Below are 14862 nucleotides of genomic sequence, written 5' to 3' on the forward strand. Positions count from 1 at the left end.
CTGTCCAGGGGCGCAGAGGAGGAGAGGCCTGTCCAGGGGTGCAGAGGAGGTGAGGCCTGCCCAGAGGAGGGGCAGAGGAGGAGAGGCCTGTCCAGAGGAGGAGAGGAGGAAAGGCCTGTCCAGGGGTGCAGAGGAGGTGAGGCCTACCCAGAGGAGGTGCAGAGGAGGTGAGGCCTGTCCAGGGGTGCAGAGGAGGTGAGGCCTGTCCAGGGGTGCAGAGGAGGAGAGGCCTGTCCAGGAGTGCAGAGGAGTTGAGGCCTGTCCAGGGGAGCAGTGTCTCTCTTCGGGGTCTGTGCATAGCGCCCCGAGGCTTAGGGCGGAGTCAGAGGCGCTGGATGGGGTGGGATGAACTCTCGGCTCCTCTGTCCTTAATGAGAATCTTTCACCAAGAGGCCTGTCCAGGAGGGGCAGAGGAGGAGAGGCTTGTACATAGGAGGGGCAGAGGAAGAGATGCCTGTCCAGGGGTGCAGCGAAAGCGAGGCCTGTCCAGAGGTACAGAGCAGGTGAGGCCTGTCCAGGGGTGCAGAGGAGAGAGGCCTGTCCAGGGGTGCAGAGGAGGAGAGGTCTGTCCAAAGGAGGGGCAGTGGAAGAGAGGCCTGTCCAGGGGGAGAGGAGGTGAGGCCTGTCCAGAGGAGGAAAGGCCTGTCCATGGGTGCAGAGGAGGTGAGGCCTGTCCAGGGGTGCAGAGAAGGGGAGCCCTGTCCAGGGGTTCAGAGGAGGAGAAGCCTATCTAGGGGTGCAGAGGAGGCGAGGCCTGTCCAGGGGGTCAGAGGAGGTGAGGCCTGTCCAGGGGAGCAGTGTCTCCCTTCGGAGCCTGTGCATAGCACCCGTAGCCCAATGCAGAGTCAGAGGCGCTGTATGGGGTGGAAAGAACTCTGAGCTCCTCTGTCCTTCATGAGAATCCTTGACCGAGAGGCCTGTCCAGAGGAGGGGGAGAGGAGGAGAGGCCTGTCCAGAGGAGTAGAGGAGGAAAGGCCTGTCCAGGGGTGCAGAGGAGGTGAGGCCTGCCCAGAGGAGGTGCAGAGGAGGGGAGGCCTGTCCAGGGGTGCAGAGGAGGAGAGGCCTGTCCAGGGGTGCAGAGGAGGAGAGGCCGTCCAGGGGTGCAGAGGAGGTGAGGCCTGTCCAGAGGAGAAGAGGAGGAGAGGCCTGTCCAGGGGTGCAGAGAAGGAGAGACCTGTCCAGGGGTGCAGAGGAGGTGAGGCTTGTCCATAGGATGAGAGGAGAGGCCTGTCCAGGGGTGCAGATGAGGTGAGGTCTGCCCAGAGGAGGGGAAGAGGAGGAGAGGCCTGTCCAGAGGAGGAAAGGCCTGTCCAGGGGTGCAGAGGAGGTGAGACCTGCCCAGAGGAGGTGCAGAGGAGGAGAGGCCTGTCCAGGGGTGCAGAGGAGGTGAGGCCTGTCCAGAGAGGAGAGGAGGAGAGGCCTGTCCAGGGGTGCAGAAGAGGAAAGGCCTGTCCAGAGGAGGAGAGGCCTGCCCAGGGGTGCAGCGTAGTTGAGGCCTGTCCAGGGGTGCAGAGAAGGTGAGGTTTGCGCAGGGGTGCAGAGGAGGTGAGGCCTGTCCAGGGGTGCATAGGAGGTGAGGCCTGTCCAGGGGTGCAGAGGAGGCGACGCTTGTCCAGGAGTGCAGAGGAGGTTAGGCCTGTCCATGGGTGCAGAGGAGGTGAGGCCTGTCCGGTGGTCAGTGGAGGAGAGGCCTGTCCAGGGGTCAGAGGAGGTGAGGCGTGTCCAGGGGTGCAGAGGAGGTAAGTCGTGTCCAGGGGTGCTGAGGAGGCGAGGCCCGTCCAGGGGTGCAGAGGAGGTGAGGCCTGTCCACTGGGCAGAGAAGGTGAGGCCTGTCCAGGGGTGCAGAGGAGGAGAGGACTGTCCAGAGGAGGAGAGGAGAAGAGGCCTGTCCAGGGGGCGGAGGAGGAGAGACCAGTTCAGGGGGGCAGAGGAGGAGAGGCCAGTTCAGGGGGGCAGAGGAGGAGAGGCCTGTTCAGGGGGGCAGAGGAGGAGAGGCCTGTCCAGGGGTGCAGAGGAAGCGAGGCCTGTCCAGGGGTCAGAGGAGGTGAGGCCTGTCCAGGGGTCAGAGGAGGTGAGGCCTGTGAAGGGGTCAGAGGAGGTGAGGTCTGTCCTGAGGAGGTGAGGCCTGTCCAGGGGTGCAGAGGAGGTGAGACCTGTCCAGGGGTCCAGAGGAGGTGAGGCCCGTACAGAGGAGCAGTGTCTCTCTTCGAGGCCTGTGCATAGCGCCCCTAGGCTCGGGGCAGAGTCAGAGGCGCTGTATGGGGTGGAATGAACTCTTGGCTCCTCTGTCCTTAAAGAGAATCCTTCACCGAGAGGCCTGTCAAGAGGAGGGGCAGGTGAGGTAAGGCCTGTCCAGGGGTGCAGAGGAAGCGAGGCCTGTCCAGAGGTACAGAGCAGGTGAGGCCTGTCCAGAGGTACAGAGCAGGTGAGGCCTGTCCAAGGGGGTGCAGAGGAGGAGAGGCCTGTCCAGTGGGTGCAGGGGAGGCCTGTTGTCAAGGGTTGTGTTTACTCACAGTGCCGACACTCCCAGGAGCAGAACGATGAGATTTTCCAAATTCCACCACTGGTTTTCTCACAGCCACCAACTGAAGAGTTAACTAGTGGCCGTGCGAACCCAGCTGGGGGAAAGGGGAATGGGACAGAGAAGAGACTGCCTGACCTTCTGGCTCTTCCACTCTACTTCTTCCTTTCTGCTGTGCTCGATTTTATGCCGTTCTTACTCCCTCTCTATCTTCAAGCATGAGTGGAAATGACTGTAAAAGAAAAGCACACCATTACTAATTTCCTTCAATTCCTTTTCCACTTTCTTACTCTCTTTCTCTCTATTTCATTACCCAGAGTGCCTATGGCTTTTGCTTCTCATCTATTCTTCAATATAAGTATTTTATTTTTTGGTAACCTGCATTATAAACAACATTTTAGCACCCTTTAACTCTGTGAGTTCATTTATTCTTTTTAACTCATTCGTTCATTCACTCTCTGCCTTACTTTCTTATCTTCTGAATTTTTCTTACTTCTCACTTAGGAACCTTCTGGAGCCTCCGGCGTCAACCAAGCAACAAAGAAATCAGGAACTGAAGTATTCAATGGGTAAGTATTAATTCTTCTCTTTATATTTATTTTTTCCTATTTACTTTAAATTGGTATTTCTCTCTAGTTCTAAATTACCGAACTAACTAACCGACGCATCGAAGTGCTCTAACCTGCCTAAGCCTGGAACAAAATTGCACTATTTCTATCTAACTAGACTACAGAAAGAACGTGACTAATCTCTGAAAATCCGTTGGTGAAGTGCATTTGGTTCTAAAATCAACCGGCGCACTCCACAGCAGGTCTAGACCTCACGCCCGTGTCCAGGAACTCAGGAATAGACCGGCAACTTCCACCGTGGTCCTCCCTGTTGGTAGTACAGGAGAGAATGTCTGGTTGCGCGCTATAATGGCCCGCAACCTTTTGCGAGAGGGTGATCTTTGCAATGCCGGTTCAATGGCAGATACTGCGAGACAAAGAAGAGGTTTGATTCCTTTTTCCTGCACCCTGACACCTGTCCAGGGAGTGCAGAAGAGGTAAGGTCTGTACTGTGCTGAGGAGATGAGACCTGTTCAGGGGGTACAGAGAAGTTGATGCCTGTCCTGGGCCGGGGGTGCAGTGGTGGTGCGGCCTATCCAGGAGGTCTATGCCGAGGGATTGAAGGGCAGTGTGTCGCTGGCGTCTGTAAGTGATGCAGTCATATCAGTGCCCTCTAAGCCTGGAAGAAACCCTGTAAGTGTACATCTTATCGCCCTCTGCCACTGCGTAACAGTGATAATAAAGTCCTGCCTGAGGTGATGCGACTCGGCTAGCCTTCCTACTAGAGAAAATAGTCTCCCCTGTACAGTTAGGATTTGTCCCACATAAATCCACAGCGGTTCATCTACGGACGGTATTCGCAGTATTTGCAGTGCTGCATCAGGTAAACCCAAACATGAAGTCAGCTGATGCCGATAAGGCGTTTGACTTCCTGGAGTAGCCTTTTATGATCGAGACGTTTAGGCGGCTTGGTATGTCAGGGAGTTTGAGATCATGTATGAAGCTGCTGGACACACAGCCTGTGGCCTGCGTTTACGTAAATGGGCTCAACACAGACGCCATTCACATCGCCTGGGGCACTGGGCTTAGTGTTATAATGTCTGATGTCTGCGTCTCAAACTGGATGGTCGCTAATTTTTATCCTGGTTGGTGCACTAGGAAATAGTGACTTGTATTTATATATTTTTTTTAATCTTTTTTTTTTTCAACTTTATTTTTTGTTATGGAATAAAACAATAACAGCCCCCCCACCCCCCAAGTGCGGCACCATACAAAAACTGTTGCATACAGAACAATAACCTCATTAAGGCACTGTAGGGGCACAGGTATCACTGGGCAAGAAATGGTCATAAGGGATATAATAAAAATCCATATATTGCAAACAGGAGATAGCGAGAGTGGACATGAGGTAGCAGCCGAGTGCCACCGACAACGCAGATCTAAAAGTCCCCATCAGCTCCCGACCCCTCAGACATGAACAGTTCTTCACTAGTCCCCTCAGAATCACTCAAGGTCAGACTGGCAGCACACATGATTCTCCATGCCAGTAAGTCTTCCTGCAGTCTCTCATCCCTGCGCGCGTATTGCATATGAGTCTCCTCCGCCAGAGACCACTCCCGAACATCCTTCAGCCACGTGGCAATCTCCGGGGCCCTCCGCCCTATCCATGTAATGGCCACCCTACGCCGCGCCAGGACTAACATAAACTGCAATAATTTATAGGGAAGGTTCTTTTTCTAAGGCCTAGGAAGACTTGTATATTTGAGCAGTGCTGTGATGTCTGCCCGTGAGAGACAGCACTTTGAATTGGAAAGCCAATAGTTTAAAGAAAGAATTCACCACAGTATAATATAGGCTACACAAATTATAGGATGGGCTGTACAGAGTATAAGATCAGTCGAGCATAATTTGCAAAAAGAGAAAACGTGTAAATTGTTACTGTGCTATCAGATGTTAAATTTTTAGTAACCGCAATCAAACTGTAGCTAGTGTTAACCTTTTTTTAAGGTTTCCATGAAAATACTACATTAAAGAAGTACTGATAACACCCTCACAGTAATCTTAAAAATAATTATATCAGCATACTACGATTCTTTGCTGCCACCAAACAAGCAAACTGACCCAGAAGTTACAAGTTAGCCATGACGTCTCCGGGCCATTGCTTACATTGATGGCCCCACCCAGGTCTCTAGCCCTCTGGACAGCTATCTAAACAGAGGACATGCCCTTTTGAGAAGCTGGTAACCCCAGAGCTTCTTCGAACAGTTCATTTATTGTGGCGCTCCATTTTAAGCGACCAACTCTCACCCCAATGTCCTCCTCAACATGGTGCGATGTTTGGGTGACATTCGTTCCGCAAATTCCTGAAGCGTGCATAAAGCACAAGCCCGAAATCCATCAGCCTACATCTTCCAGGATCAACCCCTAACGAGAGGAACAAACGCAGAATTCAAATGTTTTGATAGACCAATGTCATAGTCACAGTTTGAGGCGCTGTAGCCGTTCTTTGTATTAGCAGGTCTTTTATAATTAGGCGATCCTACCTGGAGACGGTTGTTATGTGGTCACTATTAATAAGGGTTTATTGTCCGCCATTGCGGATACTCTGTCTACCTTGATACCTCTGCTTTTCCTTAACCTTTGTGTTGTTTTAAAAGTATCAGTAACCTTTATAAGACAAGTCGGTAAGCTTTATAATGTTGTCTATCAGTTGTCGCTTGATCCCCTTCTTGTAAAATATGCAAACCAAACTTGAAATAAGAACACTTTGTTGTGAGAATAGCTATTTTTGCCGCTGATTTCCTTTATTACAGCACAGCAAAGCCTCTATTATAAATCGAACATGGATTATTCGAATAGTATTGATTTCATTCCAGAGTGACTTTTGCACCATTAAGGCGATAAATAATACCTTGACCTCATATTTGAGTTGGATCAGTTTGTCCTGTTAGAGTCCTGTCCTGTCCTTCGTCGCAGTTTTCTTTTTTTTTTCTTTTTTCTTCTTATTTATTTATTTTTAATTTTTTTATTTTTATAAAGCAATTTTTGCAACATATTTACCCCCCCCCCCCACCTCCCTGCACCTGACAATACAAACACAGGAAAAAGATTAGCAACACCTAAGTATACCTTACATGACTTTTACATATGATACCACTAAATAAAAGTTTCAATAATATACTAGCAATCCACACCAAATAAGAACAAAAAAGTAAGAAGAAATAAGAAATACATGTACATTTTTATCCAATTTCTACAATTCCTATACATTCACCATCCTGTTTTTCCAGTCTACAATTGGCTTCCAAATCTGTGCGCCTAGTGCTCTACCTTTCTTCCCCCTCCTAGCATAAATAGCCTTTTCAAGTTTATGCATATGTAATAGCCTAGCCAGCCATTGCTGCATCGAGGGTGGTAACTTATCTCGCCTCTGTCTTAGCTATCGTTACCTCCAATAACCGTTGAGCAAACTCCTGATGATCTAGCGTGGCCTGAACCAATCTTGCTTCCGCTTCTAACAGGGCAGTATTTAGCAGGTCATTCCTTATCTTTTCTTTTCTCTGCTTAGCTATACTATAACTGAGTGTCTCCCCTCTAACCCCTGCCTTGAACGTGTCCCAGTCATTCCCAGTGCTAGTACTCCCCCCTGTTAATGTCCCAAAAATCTTTAATCCATGAATGCATGTGTGTGATATAATCTTCATCTTTCAATAACTCTTTTTCAAACGTCCATAATTTTGCCCGCCTCCTAAACCCACTACCTTCCACGATAAGCTTTAGGAGATTATGATCCGACAGGATACGTGGCAGTCTTTCTATTTTCATATTAGCTAGTAATGACCTTGATGTAAAAAAATAGTCCAGCCGGACACATTTACGATGTGGTGCCGAAAAAAATGTAAAACCGGGATCCAAAAATTTCTGTGCCCCCCATACGTCTACCAATGCATTATTCCTAGCCATACTCAAGATTGCTCTACATACCCTCCTCTTCCTGCCTTGATATTGTCCCATAGCATCCAAACCCAGACCTGTGGCCCCATTAATGTTAAAGTCCCCAGCTAAGATAACTCTTGATGCCCATGAAGATAATTCGATATCTAAAAACTCAAATAGCTCTGGGTCATCCTCTGTAGACCCGTAAATAGAGCCGATAGTGACCCATTCCTCTCCTATAAATAGGGCTCCCAGGTTTCCGTTTTTACTGATTTTTACAGATAAATACAGACAGAAAACTATTTTTTTCCTGTCTGTATTTATTTTTAAATACAGAAAAATATGGAAAATATGTCTTCTTTGGATGTTTTTTTCTGCTGTCAATCAAGAGTGCCAGGTCAGTAGGTGTACAGATTGAGAGTTAGGGGAAATGAAAAAAAGGCAACAGATTTCCTAGTTAAGCTTAATTAAGTGCAGATTTACAGTTCTTGAAGCTATTCTACAATGCTAGTGTTTTCAGATAATGCTATTGCACGATATACTGCTGAAACCTTTTGGGCATCCAAAGGTGAGTATACATTTATCCGTCAAATAAATGTGGAAAAATACCCATGGCAGCTTCATTTATACAGAAAACACAAAATAGAAATGGATAAATACAGAAAAAATTGGCAAAAAATAAATATGGATAAATACAGATGGAAATGTAGAAAAAATAAATACCATAAAACCAGGAGCCCTACCTATAAAGCATTCAATCAGAGCACATCTCCCCCATTGATCTTCGAATTTGTTTCTTGTTCTTATGTCTAAGTGTTTCGTTAGAATAGCGACCCCCCTAATTTTAGCCCCCTGTTTTGAGTGGGCCAGCAAGCGAAACCCCAGTTGTTCCAGCATAATGGTTTGTTCCCCTCTATATGGGTTTCTGGAGGCAAATAAAATCAGCTTGAGTGTTCTTCAGCAATAAAGCTGCCCTCTGTCTCTTTATTCTGTCGTTCAGTCCACATACATTCATAGTAACTATTCTAATACTTGCACTCATAGATAGTCTTCAATGATTCCCACATTTATTAACCCTAAATGACCCCTTACAGGTCTGAATCTCTTGCACCTATGCTGATTGCCATATTTCTTATTACTGTTTACCTTCAGTTCTTTCTGTTTCTCCCTCCCTTGCCGTTTCCAGCTGCCGTAATTCCCTTCCTTTTCCTGTGAAATCAAAACTGCTCCCTTCTGTCCAGTGCTTCCCCCACCCCAAGAACCCCACCCCCCCATCACAGGCAACTAGGTCAATCCTGACCGGCGTATGACTGTTTCCCAGCCCCTTGAGTGCCGCCACCCTCCCTTTCCCCTCTTGCCTCTCCTTGTTTGCAGAGTGCCGATAACAAAGGACAACTACCCAATAATAAAACCAGTGAAACCAACTCCATAGTCCACCTCACCTACTTCAAATAGGTAAAGCTTTAGCTTTACCCTTGAGCCACGGTAATTACCCCCGCAATAATCCCCTCCTTAATCCCTCCACCACATAACCAGCCAAACCAAACAACGTGTTTTAAATAGATAACCGTCATTGCTGAATTATTTAGTCCATGTTCATTCAAGTTCATTCGAGGCCTGGTCTACTGACCCCATGCCTTCTATTCTCCTTTAATTCAGTCAAAAAACTCTGCGCTTTAACTTCTGAGAAGAACATTCTTGTGTGCCCGTCTGAAATTACTTTTAGTCTTGCAGGGAACAGGAGATAGGCCTCACATCCTATTTTCTGAAAGGGGTCTATCATTTTTTACCTCAGTCTCCATCTCCTTTCCACCGTGACGTGGCAAAAGTCGGGTCGAGCAAAGAAAGATGTCCCTTTGAAGGAACGGCGATCCTGTGGCCTAGCATTATCCATTATCTCCTGTCTAGCCAGGAAGTTCCCTACATATATAAGCATTGCTCTTGGTTTTACATTCTGTGGGGCCCCATAAGATGTTTTAATTGTCAAGGGGTACCTATGTGCCCGCTGAACCTCAACGTCCCAATTCCATGTAGTAATCTCTGGAAATGCCTCTTTCCACAAGGTGACCACAAAAGTTCTCGGATTTTGCTCCTCGATCCCCTCCGGTATACCCAATAATCTAATATTATTATGCCTTTGCCTGTTCTCTGCATCCTCAGCCTTTCACTGCAGGTCCTCGTTAAACTTCTCCTGTGCAGCCTTAAACTCTTTCCATTGAGATACTTCATCCTCTAAATGTCCTGTTCTTTCTTCGACTTCAGTCACACGACCAGCCATTTCTGCGTATAATTTATTCATTTTACTCAAAGAGCCCTCAATATTCTTGCTCACTCGTTTAGACCTTTTAGTCTCTGCTCTAGCTTCCCCCTGCATCTGTCTAAGGGTTGCATAGAGTGTCCCCATTGTGGGACCCTGGCCTTGATTTTGTGAGCCGGTCGAACCAGGATGTTGGACCCTCCTTCCCCCTTCCTCTTGGTATAGTTTAGAGGTTGACGAATAATCCCAAACCAGCTTTTTGGGCATCTCCATCTGCATAGGGCTAATCCTACTTTGCTGTTTTCTGGTATAATGCAGTTTCTTCCGAATTACAGTAGGTCGTTGCGATGTGTCGTCTGGAGAGGACTGAGTTTGGCCAGGCTCTAAGTCTTGGTCTGAGATAGATGATCCCCTGAGCACTGAACTCCCATCAAATTCGTCTGATTCAGTCTCTGATTCTGACTCCCCACTTTTAGACATTACAGAAGCCCTATCTGTTTCAACCGTTTCATCATTTACCGAATAAAAAAACTCTTAGCTTGGTGTGCCTGGTATCGTGTCTGGTATCGTGCCTGAGACAGAAACTCCATCGGTGCCAGAAGCAATAGAATTAGCAGTAGAGGTGCCGGCACCCCCTGTCTTGGCTATGTTTAGTATCGACATTGCCCCTGCCGACCCATTTCCTAGCATGTTCTTATTTAAATTTAAGTTCCTTGTGGTGTCACCTGCCTGTGGCTGGATTGCCCAGAAGAGTATTGAGCTGAGTGCCTGGCAGCGCCTGTAGCCCCTCCAGCCGCTGTTGCCCCAGCTCTTTATCTCCCTGCCCGCTACCTTTCATATCCAAGGAGCTGACTTCTCCGCTCAGGCTCAGACCCTTTGATAGTTCGGCCCTACAGTCCCCTCCGATGAACTGGTTGGGCCGGTGATCGCTACCGTTGCCTCGGTTGGTAGTAGGACACTGCCGTCAGACCCGCCAGACCCAAGAGTCACGTTAACTGACCATACCTTGATAGGGGCGGGAGACAGCTCGCCTAGGTGCTCCTCGCCGTACGCTAGTCCCAACTCAGCCTCCCGACCTCCATCCGCGCCCAGCGGCTCCTTGGACAAAACTATGGTCTCACGTAGGCACTGCTCCTGCTCCAGACCCTCCGGCTGATGCTCTGCTATTCCTCCTGGCTTTGGATCCGTCGAGCAGCTCTCCGCGTACGTCCTACTCAGTGCTCCCACTCCTGTTGCTTGTTCTGTCGCTACCACCTCGGCTGACTCTCCCTCCGCCGGTAACGCCATGTCTGCAGGGGCTGTTTCTCGTAATGCCGGTACCATGAGCGACACTGAGTCAGCCTCTAAATTCACCAGGTCCTGACCCCGCTCCAGTGGCGACTCGCTATTGATATTCATTGATGTGCCCGCAAAGGACTCCGCTAAGGTAGGTTGCCGTAGCACCCCTCTCCCAGTTTTAGGGGTTGTCTCTTTCCTTAATGCAGCTTCTGCTTTCAATGCTTTTTTCCCCGCTCTCTCTGCGGCCGCTGCTGCCATTATCGCCTTACGTTCAGCTCTTTGCTCAGCTCTAGTATCGGCATCCCTCACCTTTTCCTTTCTCCTTAACTCCTTTTTCCTGGATGCCGGGTCCATATCAGCATCTAACTCTGGTTTCTTGCTTTTTACCACTTGGTTCCTGGCGGTGGTCTGTGTTACTGGTGTTTTTTTTGTTTCACCCCCTGCTTCGCGCCGCGTAGAGACATCCTGCTTCGAATCAATGGCGCACCTGACCAGACCGACAGCGTGAACTCCTCTAGAAGCTGTATAATTTGAAGGACTCTGCGAAATGCCCTTTGCTCCAGCTGCAGCGATACCAATACTCTCGCTCCTCGGTTTCTTATTTCCAACCGCATAGGCCTCTGCATTACTTTCCCTCAAAATTCATTCTCAGGGAGAGGGATGACTCGGCGTCTCACTCAGCAGACCGGTCCGCGGCCATCTTGCCCCGCCGCTGAATTCTTTTATTGCAGCAAGCAATGCCTCTATTATAAATCGAACATTGATTATTCGAATAGTATTGATTTAATTCCAGAGTGACTTTTGCACCATTAGGCGATAAATATTACATTGACCTCATATTTGAGTTTGATCAGTGTATCCTGTTAGAGTGCTGTCCTTCGTCGTCGTTTTCTAGTGAGTGGCCTAGGCTCTAGAGGATCACAGGGCTCTCCCCCTCCCTTTGCTTCGACAGTGTTTGCCTTTAGAGATGCTGATATGCAGTGCGGAGACCTGCAGTTAAGCAGCTCTGAACGAGTGAATGAAATCCATGCTGGTGGTTTGAGCTGGGATCGTGCCTTTCATGTTTATTTCTTCCATCCAGCCTCCTTCGAGGTACATACATTGTCAGTTAAGGGGACAGAGGCACAGAAAGAGTAGGATTCGCCTAGTACTAAACAGTGTAAGTCTGATGAACACAGGACTACTTTTTCCAAAGGATATTACTTGGCCACGTTACATTCTGGTGAATAGTCCATGAGAGTGGGTGCTGTGTACCCCTCCCCCCCACCAGAGGCAATGTCTATGTGGTAATCAAACTCTCGTGTCATCGGTAGGCTAAGGGTAAGATTTATTCACCACTCACCCAACTGCACCAGGAACGTAACGGCCTGGAACACTCCTGGCAACGCATCAACAACAACATTCCAGGAGCCGCTGGAAGGAATCTTTAGTTAAAGACGCATCACCACAGTCTGGGCCCATTTTTAAAAGCACAGTTTTACTTACAACTTTAGGATGGTTGTAAATACCCCCGATCTTGGACATAAATGGGGGGGGGGCATAAATTTACTTAGTGATTCCTGAAGCTCAATATTTTACAAATTGGTAAGTCAGGGTTAAACACAGTAATTTAGGGATCAACGGAATGATAGACATATACTAGATAGTATATATGACTTCTGTCCAGCCGGACAGAGTTTTTTTTATTTTTCAATTCTTCAGTTTAAGAGTGTAAATATAATATTTATACAAAAGTGGGCACAGCCTGTGACCCACAAAGGACAAGACAAAACATATGACAAAACAATTATGTAAAAGCGCACAAAAGTGGTCTGTACTATTAATCTGTTTTACAGACTAGAATTAAATCGTAGCAACCCATTGTTTTACACAGTACGTGAATTCCAACAAACATATGGTGCAATAAGGTCGACGGCGTTTCAATGCAATTACTAAATACATGCATCATCATCAGGACAAAAACTGGTGTGTCAAGTTTGTCTTGAGAGTTTTTTCAATTTCATTACCCCTTATGTAAGCATAATAGCAGTCCTGGGGGTACTGTCATAGCGGTTAAAAGCTGTGGAGAGCCAAAAGCTATCTGTCAATTTGTGCCCAGGTGTGGTGTGGGTTCTGGCGGGGATCGCTTCCCCGCCAGAACCCACCTGTCCTGCAATCAAGCAAAGCCCGAACTAAACCCTATTATGGATTACAGAATCGCCGAGAACATGAGCACTGCTCTATTACTCTAATTCCCAGTATAAAATTACCGGCGAAGGCGATGTGAGCAGACATTACCATAATCTCTCACACCTGGGCACAAATGTCCTTTGTGGGTCACAGGCTGTGCCCACTTTTGTATAAATATTATATTTACACTCTTAAACTGAAGAATTGAAAAATAAAAAAAACTCTGTCCGGCTGGACAGAAGTCATATATACTATCTAGTATATGTCTATCATTCCGTTGATCCCTAAATTACTAGGGTCCTCTGTTCTGTAAAATATACTACTGCCCAAGGACCCTAGTGTTATTCCTTTTGGGTTTTCCCTTGTTCTGTGAAAATAGGGTTAAACACAGTCTCCTGGTTGCACAGTTTCCTAGTGCAGTAAACCACACATGAGGTGGTGGAGATCGTGAGGGAGAGGCCGAGGGACTACAATCCCAGGATAAGGACCTGTATAGTGGCCCTGTCGAGAAGTAACATTTGGTGTTTTTTTCCAGCATCTTTAGGTAAAGTGGTAAAGCCGGGATTAGATGTTATGCCTCCCCTCGGCCCCTCCTAGGATGTTTGGTCTGTGTGTAAAGCCCCTTTCGTGTTCTGGATTCAAGTGAGGTGCAGAACCCATTTCAGGTGTCTCCCTGTATCTAAGTAGCCTCTAAAGTTGTGTGCTGTTCCATAACGTTAGTGATACTCTGCATCCTCTCCTCTCACTGCATGCCCCGTCGCTGCTTTTTAGAGTCACTCCTTGTATTGAAATTCTTTGTAAAGCAGATGACCCTTGTAGGAGAGATTATAATATCTCGGACACCCCTTGGTACGTAATATCCCATACCTGGCCCCAAAAAAAAAAAACTTACTCTGCATGATTTACTATATGGTAATACTTCCTTAAAATATTGCTCAATTTGCCCATGCTTCAGTCCATATGAAACCAGTCTTTGTCCTCCCACCCTCTTGTCCACACAGTACACTAGATCCCGCCAGGTATTACATGCTCACCTGCATCAGATTCTCCTAGCGCCTGGCAAGTGTTATTGCATTGTTTGCATAAAATTCTCCTGGTGCCTGGCCTGTGTTATTGCATTGTTTACATCAGATTTTCCTCGTGCCTGTGACAGAGGGGAAACTGGAGGCCCTTCTGAGCCCCCTTTGAGGGTGTGGTCACGTTTACTGTGATCTGGAGTACCGTCTCAATAATGCACTGATAAAAGAGGAACAATGAAGTGAGATGACGATATTTCACGTTGGAGTGGCACTTTATTACACAAAAACATATGTATTTCAATCAAATGTATTGCTAAAGAACACGCTTAAGAAAACCTGGCTTCACTCTGTCATGGGTACATGCTAGATGAAGATTGCTTGTAAAATGCTGCGAGGCAAACAGAAGTGATTAATTATTAAAATGTGAGATTTGATTAACTTGAAACTTTAAGAAGACATTGAAAACCAGTTCAAGACAATATTTCGTTGTCACACAAGTCTCTTGGAGAGAATCATTTTTGCAAGTTTAAACATTTCAGAAAGAACAAATACCAGAGGCTAAGATCCTTAAGAGGCATAATTGAATTTAGCTGAGTTATACAGAATACATTTTTATCAGGCCTAGTGCCTTAAAGCACCTAACTAGGAAGAGTAACCCTACAAGATATAATGCTGCTAAGATACCTTAAGAATATAAGGGATTGGGTGTGGATGGAAAAATCCTAGGTAAAGTCAAGAATTCTAAGAGAGCTAGAGGTATTATCTTATCTGGGAAGGCATCACCTGATAGAATAGGCTTGGCAGTCCCAAATCAGATAATCGGTCGACCGGAGAATCTCGCCAAAGTCAGCTGGAGAGTTCTGTCTTCTGATTGTGATGCTGAATCTTTTATACCTGAAATTGCAGAACTGACACTGTCCTGACGTATTTTCTGACACAGGTGGCTTGACCGCATTGTCCTAGAACAGTGGGGGGCGGTCAGGTGTCCTAACGGTTGGTTGGCCATGCTTGACCGCAGAACATAAACTAAGAACATCTTGTCCTGTACAAATTTCTAAAAATGTATGTGAGAGCGGAACGTACGCCAGGTGCTAGTATTGCAAGATGTTGCGGCTTATACCAGCTGGGTTTGTG

General features: G+C 47.3%; 1 protein-coding gene across 1 annotated transcript in view; it reads left to right on the forward strand.

Moving 5' to 3' along the window:
- The first annotated feature begins 2741 nt into the window (after nucleotides 1–2741).
- Nucleotides 2742–14862, forward strand: part of LOC147659514 (uncharacterized) — a 45895-nt gene continuing 33774 nt past the window's right edge. The window contains exon 1 of the mRNA XM_086951683.1: nucleotides 2742–3090. The gene's annotated coding sequence lies outside the window, so the exon portion shown is untranslated. The remainder of the gene's footprint in view (nucleotides 3091–14862) is intronic.

This window comes from Lissotriton vulgaris, unplaced genomic scaffold (assembly GCF_964263255.1).
Source record: "Lissotriton vulgaris unplaced genomic scaffold, aLisVul1.2 SCAFFOLD_3378, whole genome shotgun sequence".
Taxonomy (NCBI): Eukaryota; Metazoa; Chordata; class Amphibia; order Caudata; family Salamandridae; genus Lissotriton; species Lissotriton vulgaris.